Source organism: Prosopis cineraria, unplaced genomic scaffold (genome assembly GCF_029017545.1).
Source record: "Prosopis cineraria cultivar Desert tree isolate PC_DT_omini unplaced genomic scaffold, ASM2901754v1 PC3, whole genome shotgun sequence".
NCBI lineage: Eukaryota > Viridiplantae > Streptophyta > Magnoliopsida > Fabales > Fabaceae > Prosopis > Prosopis cineraria.
In genome coordinates, this window is record NW_026555334.1 from 10,599,783 (window position 1) to 10,621,277 (window position 21,495).

The window sequence follows — 21,495 nt, forward strand, 5'->3', positions numbered from 1 at the left end:
AAATTTTTTTAAATATTTGTTTCCTTTTTTATTTTGAATTTTTTAGACCTGTGTATTTCTTTATTTTGTCATTATAACTAACGAACAATTTTGATTTATAAAGTTTGATTTAATAATTTTATAATACCGTTACAATAATTTTCAGAAAACTTGCAAAACATCTTTGCAAATATTCAAATAATCAGAAGATCTTTCAAATTGCTTGGAAATAACATATTTAAACAAAGGCTACTGTTGCTTTGGAGTAAAATTCAAAGATCTTGTTGATCATTCAAAAAAAAAAAACAATTTTCCCAGTGAATGATGGGAGGTTTGAATTCCAACTTGTATGTGTGGAATAAATCAAATTAAGTTCAATTTGTATACATATAATTATATAATATCGAGTATTATTAGGTCAGATTCAAGTGTGGCTCATGTATAGATTGGGGGATTCTAAATATCTAATTCCAGAAATATTGATTTTAATAATATATATTAATTTATATCATCAACATATTTACATAATAATAATACTATATGAAATAGATAAACAAATACATTAAGTTAAATATATGTGTTCAATTAAGTAATATATATATATATATATTAAATTTTTTATATTAAGATTGAAAGGTCGTCATGGCTCAACTAATAAAAGGCACGCACAAAAAAAGAGAGGTCTCAGGTTCAAGTTGAAGCAATATCACATATTTAAAGAGAAAATTAAAATAGGTTACAGACATGGTGATGATGCAACATGGAGGTCTAAGTAGCTACCATGATATGGTGGGATAGTGGGTGATATTGGAGTGATGATCCAACGATTGGAGACATAAGTAATTATAAAATAAATTAGTGACAAAATTTACTTACTAAATTAGTGATAGATACATATGTCACATAAATTAATAACGCCATATTTCTAAAAAAAAATTAGAATTATCAGTGATAGATTTTGCTGATTAATTGTAATTTTTCTTGTAATGCCAAGTGGGTATTATTCAAATAAAACAAGTCTTAGGTAATGTAACATCCTAAATTTTTTTGTTAGTAATTATTAGTGTTTTCAAGGATAATTTGATCAATTTAGATAAATTGTTGATTGTGAGGTTTGTAATGTTCGCCTTGACATTACCAGGACAACACTCACGCATTGTTGTAATAACTAGGATTAAATAAAATCCTTTAAAAAAGTTACCACAACTTAAGGGTTTAAAGATAATTAGTTTAAAACATTAGGATCCCAAGAAAACCCTTTTCTAAAAATATTGTTTGAGCTCAAATCATGGTTAAAAATCAATTAAGAGCAACTATGAAAGTATGGGAATTAAATCACTTCAGAATGAGTTGAAATAGGCCATCTTGCCCTTAATAGGATGGATCCCTTGAAGGCCTCTTATGCTGTGGCACGCACCTGCTGTCATGACAGCAAGGCTGTTATGGCATCTCTCCGAACTTTAGGAGCGTGCCGTTTCACCATCCGACATTCAATTTGAGCGGTTTAAATGTCCACACGAAGCTCTTTGAGCCCTCTAGCTAATGACACTAGTTTCACACTAAAAAAATTATCTATTTAAAATATGGATATCCAAACCCAAAATAGTTCGTTTTCACAACAAAACACGCACTATGGTATCCAACTCACAATGCCAAATGTCATTAGCCCCAAAGACACCTTGACCACCTCAAATGGATCACACACCACATAACAATTCAATCATAATACACAATTAGGCATTTTAATTCAAAATGACCATTGAAACCCTAATTCACAACAACATAAAAAGGCGGATAAATTCTAACACACATGTCACTTGGTCATTTTGGCACACAAAACACTTAAATATATATATATATATATATATATCACATGTAAGCAACTTGTCCAAGCACACACTTAATCTATAACATTAATCTTGGACCAAGATATACATACTTATCACAAGATTCACACAAGTAATATCCAAATAATGTCATGTTTCTAAGTTGGCAATATTTAGTGACAATATTCGTTACAAAATTAAAAAGAGAAAGGAAAGAGCTATACTACAATGCTCCTTACTCTTCAATTGGCCCTTTCTTCTCCTTATCCCTACCAGAGCCCTTACCTGTAAAATTTAACCACGGGGTAAGATAAACATCTTAGTAACCAATATAGTTCATCAAATGTTTATTACCATAAATAACCATGAAAAGTATCAAAACCATAGTAATAACAAGTATACCATAATTATGAGGTAAGGGTATCTTTTCACAACAAAACATATAGTTTCACACTAGCATGATCATCTAATCACTGAACCTCCAATGCTCCTCGACATGAAACCATAGGCTCTTCTAGACCAACCACTTGTTAACTCATAGTAATAACAAGTATACCATAATTATGAGGCAAGGGTATCTTTTCACAATAAAACATATAGTTTCACACTAGCATGATCATCTAATCACCGAACCTCCAATGCTCCTCGACATAAAACCATAGGCTCTCCTAGACCAACCACTTATTAACTCAAGCACACTTTCGATGGTAGAAATGCCCGACCAAAGGTAATCTAACCCACCTATGGACTATGATTTTTCCCTCTTCACACACTTGTGATAGAGGCGTCGTTGACTCTTAACCGCACCCTAATAGGTAATAAAGAGGTGCCAGGCTGCACGGATGTCTCATGGTAATAGTCCTATATAATACTACACCGGATGTCCCATGGTGTTAGCTAGACCATATGAATTTTTCACTCACATATCTCCACACACACATATCACCACATATATCGGGTGAACTCCCACCCCCTATGATCATGCTCTTTCATAATTTTCACTACTTTTCATCACATTTCTACATCATAAACTTATATGCATAATATATACATATCAATTAAAATCAATAACCTTTTATAAATTAATTTTCATGCTAAAATCATTTACAATATCAAATTGTGCACAAAACTGTTCAAAACCACAACTTTATCATTTGTAATTACTTGTACATAGTTATAATAGTTAATAAATATAATAAATTATATGGTTATCTCAACCCTTTGTCACACAAAAAGGGTTACCGTGGCTCAACGTTAGCTCCACACATTCTATACGCACAATATGGCCCGAGCAATGCTTAATCTACACCAATAAGTGACAATCGTCAATTATCACTCCGGATAACTTTGAATTCTCTAGGTTTTAAGTGTTTAAAATACTCAAATTCCTTTTCTAACAATATTAACTATTCTCACACACTCTAGCCATCCTATTAAACATCTCAACACACCAAATTCGCTAATCAATGTCCCAAATTGTCTCAAGATCCTCCAATTATGCTTAGGGTTCATCCAAACCCTTACCAAAAATTTCCAATCACCATAAAACTCATAAACTTCAGGTTAGAAGCTTGATTTAACTCCCCAAAATCATAAATAAACTAATGGGTTCAGTTTAAATCCAAAAAAACTAAAATCAAAGCCCCTATTATCCTAAATGTTTAGATTTTCGTATAAAAGAGGGAGAAAAGGGAATGTACAACTTATCCAATTGTGATTCAAGCTCTAAATTCCCTCAAAGTAGCCTAGAGATTATGCCCTAGCAGACCATAAGCTCTAGCAGACCATAAGCTCTCCTTTGTTGCTTTCTCGTTAGCTCTCTTTCTCTTTTCTATTTTTCGAGTCTGATTTTTGATCTGATAAGTGCTGATTTTGCATGTGCACCACGGCGTATTGACATACCCGCCGCGGTGTATGGCACAAAAAACCCTACAAAATTTTGAACTCTCTTTCGTGTTATGGCCCGCTTAAACATCAACCTAGCCCTCTTCTAAGGTTGTCTAAGGATCTAAAAATAATATTAGTCTCCATAACCCTCACTAAATCAACAATTTATCTAAATTGATCAAATTACCCTTGAAAACACTGATAATTACTAATGAGAAAACTTAGGATGTTACAAGGTTCATGGGCGACTAATATGATTTTTGAATCCTTAGATAGCCTTAAAAGAGGGCTAAGTTGATGTTCAAGTGAGCCATGGCATAGAAGGGAGTTTAAAATTTTGTGAAATTTTCTATGCCATGCACTACGATGGGAGTGTCAATGCGCCGCAACACACATGGAAAATCTACATTTATCAAGCGTGAAAAATAGATCGGAAATAGAAGAGAGAAAGAATGAACTTGAGAGCAGCGACAAAGAGAGACTTGTGGCTGCTAGAGCTTGCTTCCAACTTATTTTTAAAGGCCTTCCAAGCTTCATAAATATTGGGTAAGCCTTCCTTTCTTCTCCCTCTCCCTCATTATGTAAAAAATTTGGACATTTGGGCCAATGAGGGCTTTGATTTCAATTTCCTTGAGTTTAGACTAAATTCATTAGTTTATTTAAGGTCTTGGGGAGTTAAATCAAGCCTCTAACCCTAAGTTTATAAGTTTTGTGGTGATTGAAAATTTTTTGTAAGGGTTTGGACGAACCTTAGGCATAATTTGAGAATTTTGAGACAATATAGAACATTGGTTAGCGAATTTGGTATGCTGGGATGTTTAATAGAACGGTTAGAGTATTTGGGAATGGTTGATGTTATGAGAAAGAGGAAATTGGGTATTATAGGCACTTAAAACCTAGTGAATTTAGGGTTAACTGGAGTGATAATTGATAATTGTCACTTGATTGTGTAGATTGAGCATTGCTTGAGCTTTATCATACATATAGAACGTGTGGAGCTAATGTTGAGCCATGATAATCCTTTTGTGTGACAAAGGGTTGAGGTAACTATATAGTTTATTATGTTTATTAACTATTATAACTGTGTAGAAGTAAATACAAATGATAAAGTTGTGGTTTTGAAGAGCTTTGTACATAATTTGATATCATAAATGATTTTAGCATGAAAATTGATTTGTAAAAGATTATTGATTTTAATTGATATGTATATACTATGTATATAAGTTTATGATGTGGTAATGTGATGAAAAGTAGTAAAAATTATGAAAGAGCATGATCATAAGGGGTGGCAATTCACCCGAGATATATGAGTGAAAAATTCATATGGTCAAGCTGGCACTATAGGACATCCGGTGCAGTATTATATGGGACTATTACCATGGGACATCTAGGCAATCTAGCAACTCTCTAGTACCCGTTAGAGTGTGTCTAGGAGTCAACAATGCCTTTATCACAAGTGTGTAAAAAGGGAAAACTATAGTCTGTAGGTGGGTTAGATTACCTTTGGCCGGTGTTTCTACCACCGAAAGTGTGCTTGAATCAACAAGCGGTTGACCTAGGAGAGCCTATGGTTTCATGTCGGGGAGTATTAGAGGTTCGGTGGTTAGATGATCATGCTAGTGTGAAATTATATGGATTTGTTGTGAAAAGATGTACTTATCTCATAAATATAGTGTACCTGTTATTATTATAGTTTTGATATTTTTTCATGATTATTTGTGAAAATAAACATTTAATGAACTATATTGGTTACTGAAATGTTTATCTTACCCCATGGTTATATTTTACAAGTGAGGGCTTTGATAGGGGCAAGGGGAAGGAAGGGGCATTTGAAGAGTGAAGAACATCATTGTATAGCTCTTCCCTTTATTCTTTTTGGGTATTGTAATGAATATTGTCAATATATATAATGCCAACTTAGGAACATGATATTATTTGGATATCACTTATATGAATTTGTTATGTGTGTGCGTACCTTAGTCCAAAGATAATGTGTGGATTATGTGTCTGTGTTGGGCCAAGTTACAATTAAAAGTGATGAATTTGAAGTGAATTATGTGCCTAAAATGATCAAGTTGGTGTGTGTGCTAAATACAATCTACCCTTATGTGTTATTGTCAAATGGGGGGGTTTGGTAGTCATTTTGAGCGTGGTTGCTTATTTGTATAATATGAATAAATTGTCATGTTTTGTGTGGTCCATTTGAGATGGTCAAAGTGTCTTTGAGGCTAATGGCATTAGGTATTATGAGTTGGACACCATTGTGTGTGTTTTGAGGTGAAAACGAATCATTTTGGGTTTGGATGTTTATCTTTTAAATGGATGGTCATTTTGAGTTTGAAACTAGTGCCATTAGTTAGAGGGCTCAAAGAGCTTTGTGTGGACACTTGAATCGCTCAAGTCGGACGTCGGATGGCGAAACAGATCGCTTTAGAAGTTTAGAGGGCTGTCATGACAGCAATCTGCTGTCATGGCAGTAGGTGTGTGCCGTGGCGCAAGGAGCCTTCAAGGAATTTGTCCCTTTGTGCCATCCACCATGGCAGGTGTGGCTTGTGCCATGGCAGATAAGCCAAAAATTTTAAAAAGTGGCTTGTTTTACCTAGTTTGATGTGATTTGAACTCCATGCTTCTGTGTTTATTTTTAATTAATTTTTAACTATGGTTTGAGCTCAAACAATATTTTAAAAAGGTTTCTCATGGGATCCCAATATTTTAAACTAATTATCTTTAAACCCTTAAGTTGTGGTAATTTTTTTATAGGATTTTATTTAATCCTAATTTATCACAATGGTGTACGAGTGTTGTCCTGGTAATGTTAAGGTGGATATTACAAGTGATGATTGTAAAAATTGCCTAAGAGAGGGGTGACTTAGACTAATTAAAATTTAAAACAAGTAATGTAAAAATAAAGATAAGTAAAGAATGATATCACTAAACAAAGCTATATGAAGAGAAAAGAAACTTTGCTCAGAGAGTTTAACCTGATTTAACTCTATCCACTTGAGCCTATGTCCAATCCTCAAGGCACCTTTGAGATTTTTCACTATCCACCAAAATTAAACCGTGTTCTTGGTTGCCATAGTGCAGCACAAACTCATTACTAAGTCTGAAACTTTCCTTCTTATAAAGGCAATCACAAATCGCCTTAAGCTTGTGGAGCTTAAGTTCCTCTATTTTAGGCATGAAAAACAAGGATAAATAGAGTAAGTTCAAGAATGAACTACTACTATTAAAATCTCTCTCGAAGAGTAAATTTACAATTAGTAAATCTTACAAACAATGGATATTATAGCAAAAAGTTGGTTAGAAAAGAATGCATATAGTTGTACAAAATCATGTCTATGTTTGCTTCATAGATAAGCCGTATTTATAGTTGATGCTGAGAGTAGATTCATTAGAGTCATGTAATTAGCCTTTAGAGCATCGTTCTTCTTTCCTTCTATTTTTCTTTGAGAATGAAGCGATAAAACATTGCTTCATGGTAGAGTTGCATGTTTGTGGTAACTTTAGGAAAGTAATGGCTATATGCATTTAATGCTTTGATAAAATTACTGTTAAGATGAATACCGAACGAACAAATGCTATTTAGGTATAAAGAAAAATCAAAGATTGAATAAGAGTTTAATTAGACTTGATAATGTATTTAGAAGACTTCTAGATATGACTATGAGAGCTCAACACTTAGAATATGAAATAGATGAATAATGAGTGAGCTTTGAATTGCAAAGAAATGAGATCCAAAAATAGAGCACAAATATTTATAGTCGTACTTGTTTAAGCTATTTGCACTGATTAAAGCAAGAAGTTAGATGTGAAGAAGTGCTAAATTACTATATGGGTATAAAGGATTTATAAAATTGATAAGTGTTTAATTCAATGTGAAGTTGTATTTAAAAAGGATTTTAGGAAAGTTATAAGGTTAACACTACTCATAGAAAGTGATATTGAATGAGTTTTGAAGAGTACGAAATCAAATATGAAGAACAAAACATATTTCTTCATGTTTATACTAGAATAAACCTCACTATACTAGTATAAGGAAGTTTTGTATAGGTATAAGGAAGATTTGTATCGGAATAAGCATTCAAGACAATATGGGTAACTTCTAATGGATATAACTCTTTCATTTTAAATCCAAATCAGACAAATACCTATGGTCGAAAAAATCTGGATATCTAGTTTCAAACAAAATAATACCCAGGTCTAAATTCAAAGTATTTTGAGGGATATGATAAAAATGGTGAGCAAAGGTCAATAATGTTTTCTCCATTTATGAAAGTTTCAACAGCCAAATTTGAAAAATCATATTTGTTTCATATAAAATCTATTTTGAATGAAATTAAGTGTTTTGAAAATCTGTACAAGCCTATTTTCAAATGCAAAAAGTTTCACACCAATCAGATTTGTATATTAAGAAATATCGAGAAAATAATAATTAAAGGTCAAAATTGAATATATCCAAACTCTTAATTCAAAAATAAACGTTAATAACATAATTAAAATCAAGCTAAAATCTTTTCAAAACTCAAGATATATTTGAGAAATGATTTGAGATAAATCAAATACTTGTCCCAATAACAAATTTAAGCTTTGGGTAAGATGAAAAAAAGGAATAGGGAGTCAAAGATTAAGTATAAAGTCCAATTACTCTTAATTGCAATTAAACACAAATTAAAATATTTTCAAAAATGCAATATTTTTTATTTTGTTATTATCAAAATCAAGGTTCAACAATGATAAAATTGTTGACACAATTCAATTGCAAGGAATTAAAGCCAACATGATGGTTACTGTAGAAGTTTCTAATCCACCAAAGGAAAGCTTTGAAAGAGAGGAGATAAAAAAAGCACAGTGTCTTGAATACATTTCATGAGAATGATAATAATAAGAATTAAGGCCCTGTTTGGTATGATGAAATAGTTTTTTTTTTTTGAGTTAGAATTAAAATTGGAGTCTAAATAGAATTGTGTTATAGATGTGTATTTTGTATGAAGATGAAATTCATATATAATTTTAATAAGTACATGTATTTAAAATAAATAAAGACTAAAATGCCCTTATAAAAATTAAAAGCAAAAAAAGTCATCACTAATCACTACCATCGAACACCACCCCCTTACTTAACGATTATTTTAGCCAATATTTGACAGTTTTTAATCGTCAAGTAATGGGGCGCTATATATAAAGAATACTTTTACTTGATGATTAAAAATCATCAAATATTTAAGATATTACTTGATGATTATTTTCCAATAACCATTAAGTAAAGCTTATACATTTGCATTTATGCCATCTTCCACAAGACAATAGTTGATGATTATTTAGAAATAACCATCAAGTAATGTCACCGTCAAGTAATAGGATGCCATATATAAGGGATATTCTTGCTTGACGGTTAAAAACACTCAAATATTTAAGATATTACTTGATGGTCATTTTCAAATAACCATCAAGTAAATCTTATACATTTGCATTTATGCTATCTTCCACAAGACAGTACTTGATGGTTATTTATAATAACCATCAACTGATGTCTAAAAACTTAATGGTTATTTCTAAATAACTATCAAATATTTTTGGTAAAATCTGAATAGTATTTAGCCAACAATAATTTATGGTTATTTTGAAATAACCTTAATAGTTATGTCATAATAACTGTTAAATATTAAGGGTGTTTTTTTAATATGAGAGATGCTCCTTGCAAATACAAATCAAGTAAATATATATACCAGTGAGCTGGTAATTAAAAAAAATTACTATGCAAATGCCTTTAATTTCCAATATGTATAATACTAAGAAAATGTCGAACATCTAAAATAGTACAATAAAGGAGTTAAAAAAAATAGATTTCTTTTTTCATCCGCTTCTCCTAAGGTGCCTCGTAAAAGATTTGTCAAATTCAAAATCAAAATTCTTGATCTTTTCAAATAACGTGTCGCCTATTAACGGCAAAGATGGCTCATCTTCTTTTGGATTTCCATTAAAGGCTTTTTCTCAATCACCAATAATGATATTGTTGGTGTAAAAATCTATGATGCCTAAGGTAAATATTCTTCATTCCATGTTGCAGACACATAAAATATGTTCCTTCTTGGCAAATAGGGCTTTCAAGTTACCATTTAATACTATACCTTGACAAATTATCATAAGTAGGAAAATCGTTGATTGCATCGAAAAGCATAGCTCTCAAATTGAATCTTTTTTCTCTGCACCTATCATATATTTCTACACCTGACTCCCACATGATCTTTAAGTCATCAATTAGAAGAGCCAAATATGTGTTTATGTCATTCCTAAGTTGCTTCTAGTAATTACCATGGACAACATCGTATACTTACACCTCATGCAAAACCATGAAAGAAGGTTATAAATCATCAAAATGACTAGCCATATACTGTGACTACTACTTTGAAGCCCATAAGTAGGGATAGAGACAGGGGGACTAGCAAGGGCCACAGCCCCCATAACTTTTTAATTTTTTTCTTAGTAAAATGTAAGGATTATATATTTTCAATCCCTTAAAATTGGCACATTATAGATGAAATTTTCATTTCAATTTCATAGTATTTTTTTATTCATCTATAATCCAATTGTTGTAATAGCTTGAAGATATAATTATCATATGATCTATTTATTTCAATAAAACAACATTACAGTTGCTTTAAAAGGATTAATATCATTTGATTTTGCTTTCATTTTATATTTGATAAAATAACTTATGAGAATTATTACTAAAACTTTATAAAGCACTGCAACAAAAATTCAAAATATATCAAATGAAGAATATATCAATTAAAAGAATTAAATAGTAAATTTAATAAGCAAGTAATAGAGTTTTTACATTGAATAGAACTTTAGATCCAAAGGATGCATTTAAATTATTCAATACTTATAGGGAAGATAAAATCTTTTCCAATTTAATGATAGTTTATAAGGTTAATGAGCAAATATGACCCTGAACTATTGCCTGAAATTGCCTTGAATCCTGAACTTTTAAAATATGAAAATAAACCCTAAACTTTTAAATTCATAGCAAAATAAATCCTGACTATTAACTTTTAACATCATTACTGTTCACACATGTATTGTTCAAGATTTATTTTCTTAAGAATTTAATCCTAACTGTTACAGTACCCGTGTGAACAGTAATGACATTAAAAGTTAATGGTCAGAGTTTTTTTGCTGTAAATTTAAAAGTTTAGGGGTTTATTTTACATATTTTAAGAGTTCAGGATCCAGGTTAATTTTTGAGCAAAAGTTTAGGATCTTATTTTTTCATTAACCCTAGTTTATATTGACAAGGAAATTTTTAAAATTTTTTCATAAACATGATAATTAATTATTCTTATGGTATGAAAAATTAATGAGCAAAACTTAAAAAAGTGAAGATATATATATATATATATATTTGTTATGTGTGGTGTGCGCGTAAAATTAAATGTAAATATATAGGTGAAACATTTATGTTATGTTAGTGATATATACATATTTAATTTTCTTTTAATTATCATATATGTTTTGTTATTTTAGCCCCTTCTAATAAAATTTTCTGCCTCCACCCTTGCCATAAGGATTCTTCCCGTCAGTAGACAAAGCAAGGTGTAGGTTCCTACTCTCTTCCCCGAATTTAAGATACTCATACTCATTCTTTCTCCATTGTGGAGAATTAGGACAATGATGAAGCATTCCATCTTTAATCTTTTCATTTCCATTCCATGTTAAGCTTTTCGCAACTTCTGCATAACTATACATGCATCTAAATCTAGGCACGATTGGAAATATCATAGTGCCTTCATCAGACTCGACCCATTCTTCTTGTAAATTACACTTTGGACACTCAGTTAGTGGCGCATATTCATTACAAAATAAAAGGCAATCATTAGGGCATGTGTACATCTTTTTGTAACTCATACCAATTGATCACAGCACTTGTTTTGTGTCATATGTTCAGCAAGGAAGCTTGTTTTTCTTAGAAGGTAATTCTACTTTCAAATACCCAAGCAACTCGATGAAGCTTGCATTACTCTATCCTTGTTTTGTTTTCATGTTGTATAATTTTAACACTACTGACAACTTTGATGCATTACAACCAACGTACAATGGCATCTCAGCATCACTTTTCAACTTCTCAAATATTTTGGACAATCCTCGAGGTCCTCTTCTATCAATTTGGCCATTTGTTCAAGACAATCTTCTTAAATTATACATGCATCAAAATTATCAAGAGATGACGCACAGCTTTCACTATGCTTCTAGCTACAACTAATATCATCCCTTGTCTTGCCATGCATTATCCAATACTTGTGACTTTAATCTATCCCATTAATCACCAAGTCTTCTTCACAAATATCTAGACTAACCCACTTCACAAGGCCTGGCTTTAAACACAGGCAAACAATTCTAGTAGGGTCCTCTATATGCTTAACTGCCAAACTTAATGAAATCCGCCACCCCATCCCAATATTCCATGGATAAACGATTAGTAGACATTCGTTCCTTATCTATAAGTCCTAGAAAAGATTAAGAGAGAAATATGATTAGTGACTTTGAATACCCTTAGATGGTGAGAGAGTTAGATATAAAGGATCAATCAGTGAATAAGTCACTAATCATATGTTTGCACATTCCCTCTTTAATTTTGTTTAAAACTAATAACTATGTTTTAATGCTAGCCATTAAAATAATTTTGACAGCATAACGGCTTAAAATAGAGACTTTCCTAAGCTTAAGCCCTCTCTTTATTAAAAAATTTCATCTTGCAAGTTCTCATATATCTTAATTATACTCAATCAAATTCAACAATAATTGATATAAAAATTTCATCCTAAAAAATTCATCATCATAATGGCTTAAAAAAGAGAGTTTCTCAAGTTTTAAAACCTCTCGTTATTTAAGAATTTCATCATGCAAGTTATCATATAATAATTATACCCAATCAAATTATCCAGCAACAATTGATACAAAAAATTCATCTTAAAAATAAATATAACTTAATCATACCTAATCAAATTATCCAACAAAAAAATTATCACACACTACCACAAATAGGGAATCAAATTTTCAACAAAATCATAATGCTCAATAGTAAAATAATTTTCATGTAATCCTAAATTTAATTTCATAATTAACAAAGAACCTAAACCAAAAGTTATACATCCAGTCACAAGAATAGTTCTAATGAACAAAAATTTCGTATTCCAATCACTAATTCCAATCAATTGACAACAATGCCATAATGAGAAAGGATAGGCTAACTTACTTGAGAGAGGTAGAGCACGAGGATGAAGAAGAAAAGGAGGGGAGGAGGAAAGAAGGAAACGTTTTGCACTATTGAAAAGCAAGGAGTGAAATTTTAAATCAAATTTACCCTATACAGTAAACCCATAAATGAATTAGGAAGATGAAAGAGAAACTTACCTATGCAAGGGATGAAGACGAACTCAAAATGTACAAAATGAAATCTTGGATGAATAAATCATGCACAAACCCCAAAAATTAGAACCCACGATCAAAATTCAAGAAGAATCAAGTGTCAATTCATGTTTTTATGTAGTTTCTATGATGGAAAATGATTTTCGGACAATTTAGGAGTGTTTCCAAAAAACATTTGAGTTGCAAAAAATGTAAAAACGAAAGGTATTAGAGTGAAAATTTAAAAGGCAATACTTAATAATTATTTAGTAATAATTGTCAAGTATTACTCACTTGAAGCTTATTACCCAAAAGCTGTCAAATATTAGCCCGAGTACTTAACAATTTTCTTATCAATTTTCTTTTAAATTATATATTTAACACTGTTTACATATAATCGTCAAGTGTTTAAAAAATATACTTGATGATGATATGCAAACAAGTATCAAATATATTTATAAAAATATAATATGAGATGAGATAAAAGATATATTTGATGGTTATTATAATATAACCGTCAAGTATATATGTAACTATTAAGTACTTAGCATCTTTTTTTATTTATTTATTATTTTTATTCTTAACTTCTGTCATATAGTTACATCATATGTAGTTAGTCTGTGGCAATGATGGCAATTTCATGAAATTGTCCCAATTCCCTCATGATATGAATGGAATTGAATTAGGAGTATTTTGGTGGAATTGAAATCTGTAAAAATTTAAATGTTATGCATACTAAACCAATGAAAGTATGATTTTAAATCCATTTCATGGTGAAATTTCATATAAAAAGGAAGGTACTTGATTCCGTTGACAATGCTTTTTGCGACGGAAACATGACCACGGAATTGTTAATCATCAGATGATATTTGATCAACATATTTCCGCAATAGAGAAAACATGCAACATAAAATCTGGTTTAGAAGGTTTCGGAAAAAGAAGAAATTTTTTATTTAATGATTCTTGGAGGTAGGATACGATGAAAGTATAGATGCTCAATATCCCTAAAATCAAATGATACTAGAAAAAAGGACATTTTAATTAAAAAGGATGCAATTCTAACAGAAATTTAAGGAAAAATAATCATTCATTACAAATAGTTTTATTGAATTTACTTTTAATCTACATAGTTTTTTTTCAATGTTTTCAATCTCTGAAAACACTAAAAACTTGAAATTATAGATAAATTGACTAGTAATATCACTCAATTTACCAAACGGGAGTTGGTTCAAGTGCTAAGAGACTCAGTTTTGCTTAAGCAATGTCTTGAGTTCGAGACTTGTGTATGTAAAAAATTTTTACTGGAAATTCATCCACCAAAGTCAGGTGCACAACCCGGGTCGGATCCAAATGTAGTAGGGGTGAAGTTTTCGTGAATCAGGTGGGCAACCAAAAAAAATATCCTCACTTTTGCTAAAATTAAGGAATTAACAATATATTTAAAAATATAGAAATTAAAAGTAAAATCTAATAAAAAAATATAAAATTAATAACTGTGTTTTTTAAATTTAAATAATATTTTAAAAGGAGTACAGTGGGAGGCATAGGCGGGCGCTACATAACTTGAGGGGGGAAAATACACGCTCTCAATTTAAAAAAAAAATTATAAAAAGAGTTCATATATTTTCAATGCTTTGCACCCTTTGATCTAAATATTTTTACACATCTTAATCCAACTTTAAGATGTGTGGGTTTTTAAAAAAAAAATTATTCTTTCTTAATGTTATGAATGATATTATCAATTGTTACAGCAATGGTAAAACCAAAAAAAAAAAGCTTTTTTTATATGAAATTTGTGAAAAAATTATTGTAAAATGTATGAGAGATTCATTACTAATAATGCTTAGTGACTTATATTAAATTTTTTTTCTAATATTGATAATGAGATAATTGTTTAATACTTTTATAACTTAAAACCATGCAGAGTACTATTTTTTTTTAAATATCAATTATTTTTAAATTATTATTTTAAAAATTTTGCACCTCACACCGAACGGCAACTACATTGCCACTAATGAGAGGTATATATGATTTTAGATTTTAAAAATAAATAATATTGAACCCTCGTTAAATTCCCCTGTCGCGATGTGGGGTAACTCGAAATGCTTGGATAATAATGCCCCTAATGCTTCATGGTTATTTCCTGTCCCATCCTACATAGACCAGTCACCCCAACGTTTGGTGTTGCCCAAAGTTGAAACTTACAAAATAATGCAATGCCAAGGCGACAAAACCCTACTCTGTTTTTTTTTTTTTCCGTCTCCTAGCAGCCAAATTTTGTCCCAAAAAAAAAAATTACATTTAAAGTCTTAAAAAGATAATTTATCATCAAAAATATCCCCAAAATTCACAAAATACTCTTAAATTTAAAATTTTTTAGCAATTTATAATTTGCTATTACAAGTTGTCATTTTTTAACAAGTTATAAATGGCCATTGTCTAATTGTTAATACCCTTAGTCAAGTTTGTAAATACACAATATTTAAACTTAAAAGCATTTTGTGAATTTTATGAGATCTCTTGAGTATAAATTTTTTTATGTGGGACCTATGTGTAACTTTTTTTTTCAAAAAAATGACTGACAATTATTCATAAGTCCCAAAATTTTCAAAACATTTTTCTTAATCCCATGTCTACGAAATGTGTTCCATGTATAAGTGTTTGTTGCTATTCTAGGAGTTCATTAAATAATAAATAAATTGAACTCTTCCATTGAGCAAAACATCAACTAAAACATTACTGAAATTATTTAGGATAGTTTTTGTATTCACCAAGAAAATATCTGCTTATATAATTAAAAAGAAGTGGCGGTGTCAAGACCCTAAGCTATGAGGTGCAACACTGTTAAAATTAATAATTAAAAAATAATTAAAATTTTTTTTTACCTAAAATCTTTAAAGTTTGGTCAAGAGGTGCAAAATAATTAGACTAAGGAATGCAAAATATTGAAACACATGAATTTTTTTTATAATTTTTTCTAACCTCAAGGGATGCATTTGTCCTCTTGGCTTCAATGTAGCGCCGCCTATGTTAAAAAGTCAATGTGGCACCGCCTATGTTAAAAAGTTTAATTTTTTATTAATTATTATTATTTAAATTTTAATAATAACTCATTTTAAATACAATTTAGTCTATTTAATTTTGTATATCAATAAAAATATATTTAAATTTTAATAATAATTTATTTTTGTATTAATATAAATTTTATACAGAGGTTGTTAGTTTGCTTTTTTTTTTTTCCCAAATTTTTATGGTGGTCAGGAAAGCTCAAGTAAGCGGCCAACTTATGTCGACGAGCACCACTAACAATGGGCTCCAGTAGCTGACAATAAACAGGGCACCAAGGTGGAGGGATGAGGCTTTTTTAAATTAATATATGGTATTTTGATAATTAACCAACAAAACTTTTTTTTTTTATATATAGTCTGGTCCTTAATCTTACAGCAAAATTTTAGATTTTTCGACCTTCGAATAAAAATAAATAGCTACAGTGTTGAATGATGTTTTCATTAAATTATACTATTAACGAATTATACTTACAATTTATTTTTAATTACTCTTGCTTTGTCCTTTAACCATTAGAATCATTGTATTCCCTACAATATTAGCAACTTATTACCCATAACCGATAAGAACATCAAGAAATAAAATATAGGGTTTAAGTAACGTATTTTTGGTTCTCTTATTTTATATAAAATTTTAGTTTGATCTTTTAATTTTTAGAAAACATCTTTTCAATCCTCTAACCTTTAATATTATTAATTTTAAATAATTATTTTTCATATATCAATCATGTTAATGGATACTCATTAACTTACCAACCATTTTCAATATATTAAGTTCTATCCTTATGACTTAACGGCCAAAAAGGGGTATTTTAACTAATTAAAAAAGATTGATCTTTTTTATAAAGTTAATGAATATCAATGAACTATTGTTGACTTAAGAATGTTAGATGTTTTAAAAATTTTTTTGTTGATATTTTTGAATCTTAATTTATATATTTTATTTTTATCTGTAAATATTAAAATTTCCGATCCCCGTGCAGGGCACGAGGGAATAAATCTAATTTCATACTATTCTAAGTCATAAATAACATAATTTAGGTCAAATTTCATGATTGTGCAGGGAATAACATTTGAGGACCCAGAGAACATTAAAGAATGAATTTATTCAATATCAAGACCAAGAGAGATTTGGATATACAATTAGGAAACATGACAAAGAGATCCTAAAAAAAATTAATTAATTTAAGTCCCAAATGTCAAATTTAAAAAATATATAACTCTATGTTTTAAGTTTACAGCTATGTCGTTGTGATGAATTTATAATTTATTTTTTATATTTAATATAATTAAAAATAAAAAAATTAATTTTTTTATTAAAATTTAAAAATACAAGTTTAAATTTATTATAATAGGAGTTATAAATTTTAAAATTTAATACTTAATATCTAATTTAAATTAATTGATAAAAGACCTTTATGTAATTCTCTCATACAATTATAGACATTCAATATTCAGTCACGTGTCGTGGCCAGGTGGGTGGAAGACTCCGATAAATATCGCCGAAAATTCTTCCTTCCTCAAGCATCACAGAAAAGAAGATATTCATCCCTCCTGAGAAGTTAACTATTTTTCATTTCATGGCACTGATCAATATGAAATCATCCATCGTTCTCTCCAGCAATCCCCATTTTCCTTCCACAAAAGCTGAGCTTTCTGCTCACAGATCCTCCTCTTTCAGGCTTCATTCTCTGCCTACTGAAACAAATGGATCATCTCTGACAAAAGCCCTTCTACCCCTTTCACAAACTCTGTAAGTCATTTCCTCATAATCTTACTGTGTTATATGCACTGTTTCTTTATAGACTTGAGTTTTTAACTTTTATTCTTCCATGGCAGGATCACCTCTGCCATAATCTGGAAGGAGAGCTGAAACTGTACAAGAACGCTCTTAAGAATGTGTGTGAAAATTCTGTGGTGAAAATGTTCATTGAAAGGCTTTACATGGTGATGCTATGCATCGCCTGAACATCCCTTACCACTTCCAAGAAGAAATTAACGAATTCCTAGCAGCTCAACACACGATCTCCAGAACTTATGGAAGTGGCTATGGTCATGATCATCTTCATGTGGTTGCTCTTCGCTTCCGCCTTCTGAGGCAGCAAGGTCACTATGTACCTGCAGGTGGTGAACCGATTATTCAAAAACACACACATGATATATATTGAAAGAATGATAACATGGTTTGCCTTCTGGTTGCAGAGGTGTTTGAGAAGTTTACAGAAAGGAGGAAAGGAGGGAAAGTTTAACCAGAAGGTAGGTGAAGATATCAAGGGAATGATAGATAGATTTATATGAAGCTTCACAATTAAGAATGGAAGGAGAAGCCATACTTGATGAAGCTGAACAATTTGGCGGGAAGATTCTCAAAGAAAGAAGTGCTTATCTCAGCGTTGATAAAGCTGAGTTTGTGAGGAGAACTTTGGAGCAACCTTTTCACCGAAGCCTGCCGATTTTCACTTCCAGAAACTTCTTTCAAGGCAGCCATGGAATGAATGGATGGGTCAATGCCTTACAAGATGTGGCCAAAATGAACTTCAATTTGCTCCAATCCGCTTACCAAACGGAGATTATTCATATTTCCAAGTACGCTTTTATATGAAATACTTCAAAAATCCATTTTATAAATTTTCGTGTCAATATATTCATCAATTATATTTAAACTTTTTTTCTTCCAGATGGTGGACTGAACTCGTTTAGCTAACGAGTTGAATTGAAATATGCAAGAAACCAACCACTGAAATGGTACATTTGGTCATTGGCATGCTTAACAGATCCATCCTTTTCAGAAGAAAGGGTCGAGCTCACGAAACCAAACCAATCTCCTTCATCTACCTAATGGATGACATATTTGATATCTATGGGAACCTTGAAGAATTAACTCTTTTCACAAAAGCTGTTACCAGGTACACGTCAAACGTTGTCGATCATTCCTACAAATAATATTTCAGCTAGAAAGTTAAAGAATATGATCGACAATGTTTGAATAATGCATGCAGATGGGATATTGAAGCTACAGAAAAACTACCAGATTACATGAAAATGTGTTTCAAGGCACTCTATGATGTCACCAATGAAATCAGCTACAAGGTGTATCAAAAACACGGATGGAACCCCAGTGCGTCCCTTCGAAAGGCGTATATGGTATATATGATCGAGCAATATCGCAATCAGATATGTTCTTATAGTATGAAAGATTTTTCATTGACTTATATATATATATATATATATTTTTTGCTTTTTGAACTGTACAGTGGGAAGGTTGTGCGAGGCATTTCTGACAGAAGCAGAATGGTTTGCGTCAGGAAATGCCGATGCGAAGAGTACGCAGAAGAGTACTTGAAGAATGGGATAGTAAGCTCGGGAGTGCAATATTTTTTTGCTTGAACTGTACAGTGGGGAAGGTTGTGCGAGCATTTCTGACAGAAGCAGAATGGTTTGCGTCAGGGAAGATGCCGCTTGCGAAGGAGAAGAGTACTTGAAGAATGGGATAGTAAGCTCGGGAGTGCATATAGTGTGGTTCACATTTTCTTTCTGTTGGGTCGACGTTTATCTCAAGAAACTGTGCAAAGATTGACAATAATCCAACCATTATCTCTTCCACCGCCACAATTCTTCGTCTCTGGGATGACCTGGAAGTGCTGAGGGGAAACCTTTCACAGAAACTAGTCTGATATCTTCCACGCTTCGTTCAGTTTTCGAACCAGAATTGTAGACATAGTAAAAGATATGTTGTCAGTTCATAAGGAATGAATAATTTGCAGGACGAGAATCAGGAGGGAAAGGATGGATCGTACATGGATGTGTGATGAAGGAGATGAAGGAGGAGAAAAGGGCGGGCAGAGGTGGTGATGGGTAAGATCTCAGAAGCGTGGAAGAGTCTCAACAGAGAGTTCGTATTGGACGACACGTTTGGCTCGTCGTTTACGAAGGCGTCTCTGAATCTAGCGAGGATGGTGCCATTAATGTACAGTTACGATCACAATCAATGCCTTCCCGAGCTAGAGTCGCAAGTCAAGTCGTTGCTTTATGATCAAGTTCTTCTGTGATTATCCCCACACGCCGACGAAATTATGGGCCTTAGATTCTCATTTGTCTTGTGCGTTGATAGCTCGCTTCCTTTTGTACGGAAGAAAAAACTTCATGTGCATGTAGCTATAAAATTCAGGGTAAGACTTTTGTATTTAATTTTATATACTTGATATATTTATATTAAATTAAATCATGACATGTGAATAATAATATAAAAAATTTATTATAAAAAAATAATTTTGTCAAAATTCACGTATTTTGATTTAATTAGATACAAACATCTTAAAAATATATAAGTTTTTTCTTAAGATTTACCGGGTTCATGTGCCAACATATCCGTATATAGCGATTTAAATATATAGGTTTGCATAAATTTCAATGTGGAAAAAATATTATGAAATTGTTGAAGATCAAAATAAATTGCGATTTTAAAAAATAGCGAACATTTTTTATGTAAGAAAAATGTTTAGCTAGCTAAAAAAATAACCATGTTTCTCATATATCTATATATATATATATAAATAACCATGTTTCTCATATATATATATATATATATATTGACATTGTAAATGAATTATATTATTGAGAGAGAAGGAAGAGGGCTCCGGAATTGTCTCACACACCCACACACATAATAGAAATATACTCTCACATTATAAATAAAAAAAAGGGAAACAATATTATTAGAAAAAAATATTTAACAGTAAAAGAAAGGAGAATGACATGTAAGTACTTCAAGAAGATTAATGTTAAATCAAGGTTTTTTAAAAAAAATTAATATTAAAACATGAAAAAATAAATATTAAATTTAAAAATATTAATTATGAAAAGATCTTAACTTGATATTAATTAATATTCTTATGAGATCTTTATTCATCAATTTCCACTTGAAAAACATGATTGATGTATAACATTGACTATAATCCATATGCAGGACATAATGTCACGAGATTATTATTCTCTTTTTCTTTTAAAAGAAAAAACTATCTCAGTGTACATCCACTTATATAATCAAGAGTCTTTCCAAGTCCTTATGATGTGAGACTTAAATGCTTCTCACCAATCTATAATGATTCGTTACGGGTGGCCCGCCAACTAGACAAACTTAGGTTTGACTTTAACGTTACTTTATCAAAGTTATTACTCTCTTTTCAAAAATTTAGCTTAATACTCCCTCTGTCTTAAATTTGAGACACTTTTAAATAAAATCTCATGTATTAATAAAACCCATTAAATAAACTTTACAACTTTATTTTTAAAAATATGAACTTTCAAAAATGCCCTACATTTAATAC

At 31.0% G+C, this 21,495-nt stretch overlaps 1 pseudogene; it reads left to right on the plus strand.

Moving 5' to 3' along the window:
* The first annotated feature begins 17,748 nt into the window (after positions 1 to 17,748).
* On the plus strand, positions 17,749 to 20,329 carry LOC129305381 ((3S,6E)-nerolidol synthase 1-like; annotated as a pseudogene).
* Positions 20,330 to 21,495: the final 1,166 nt, after the last annotated feature.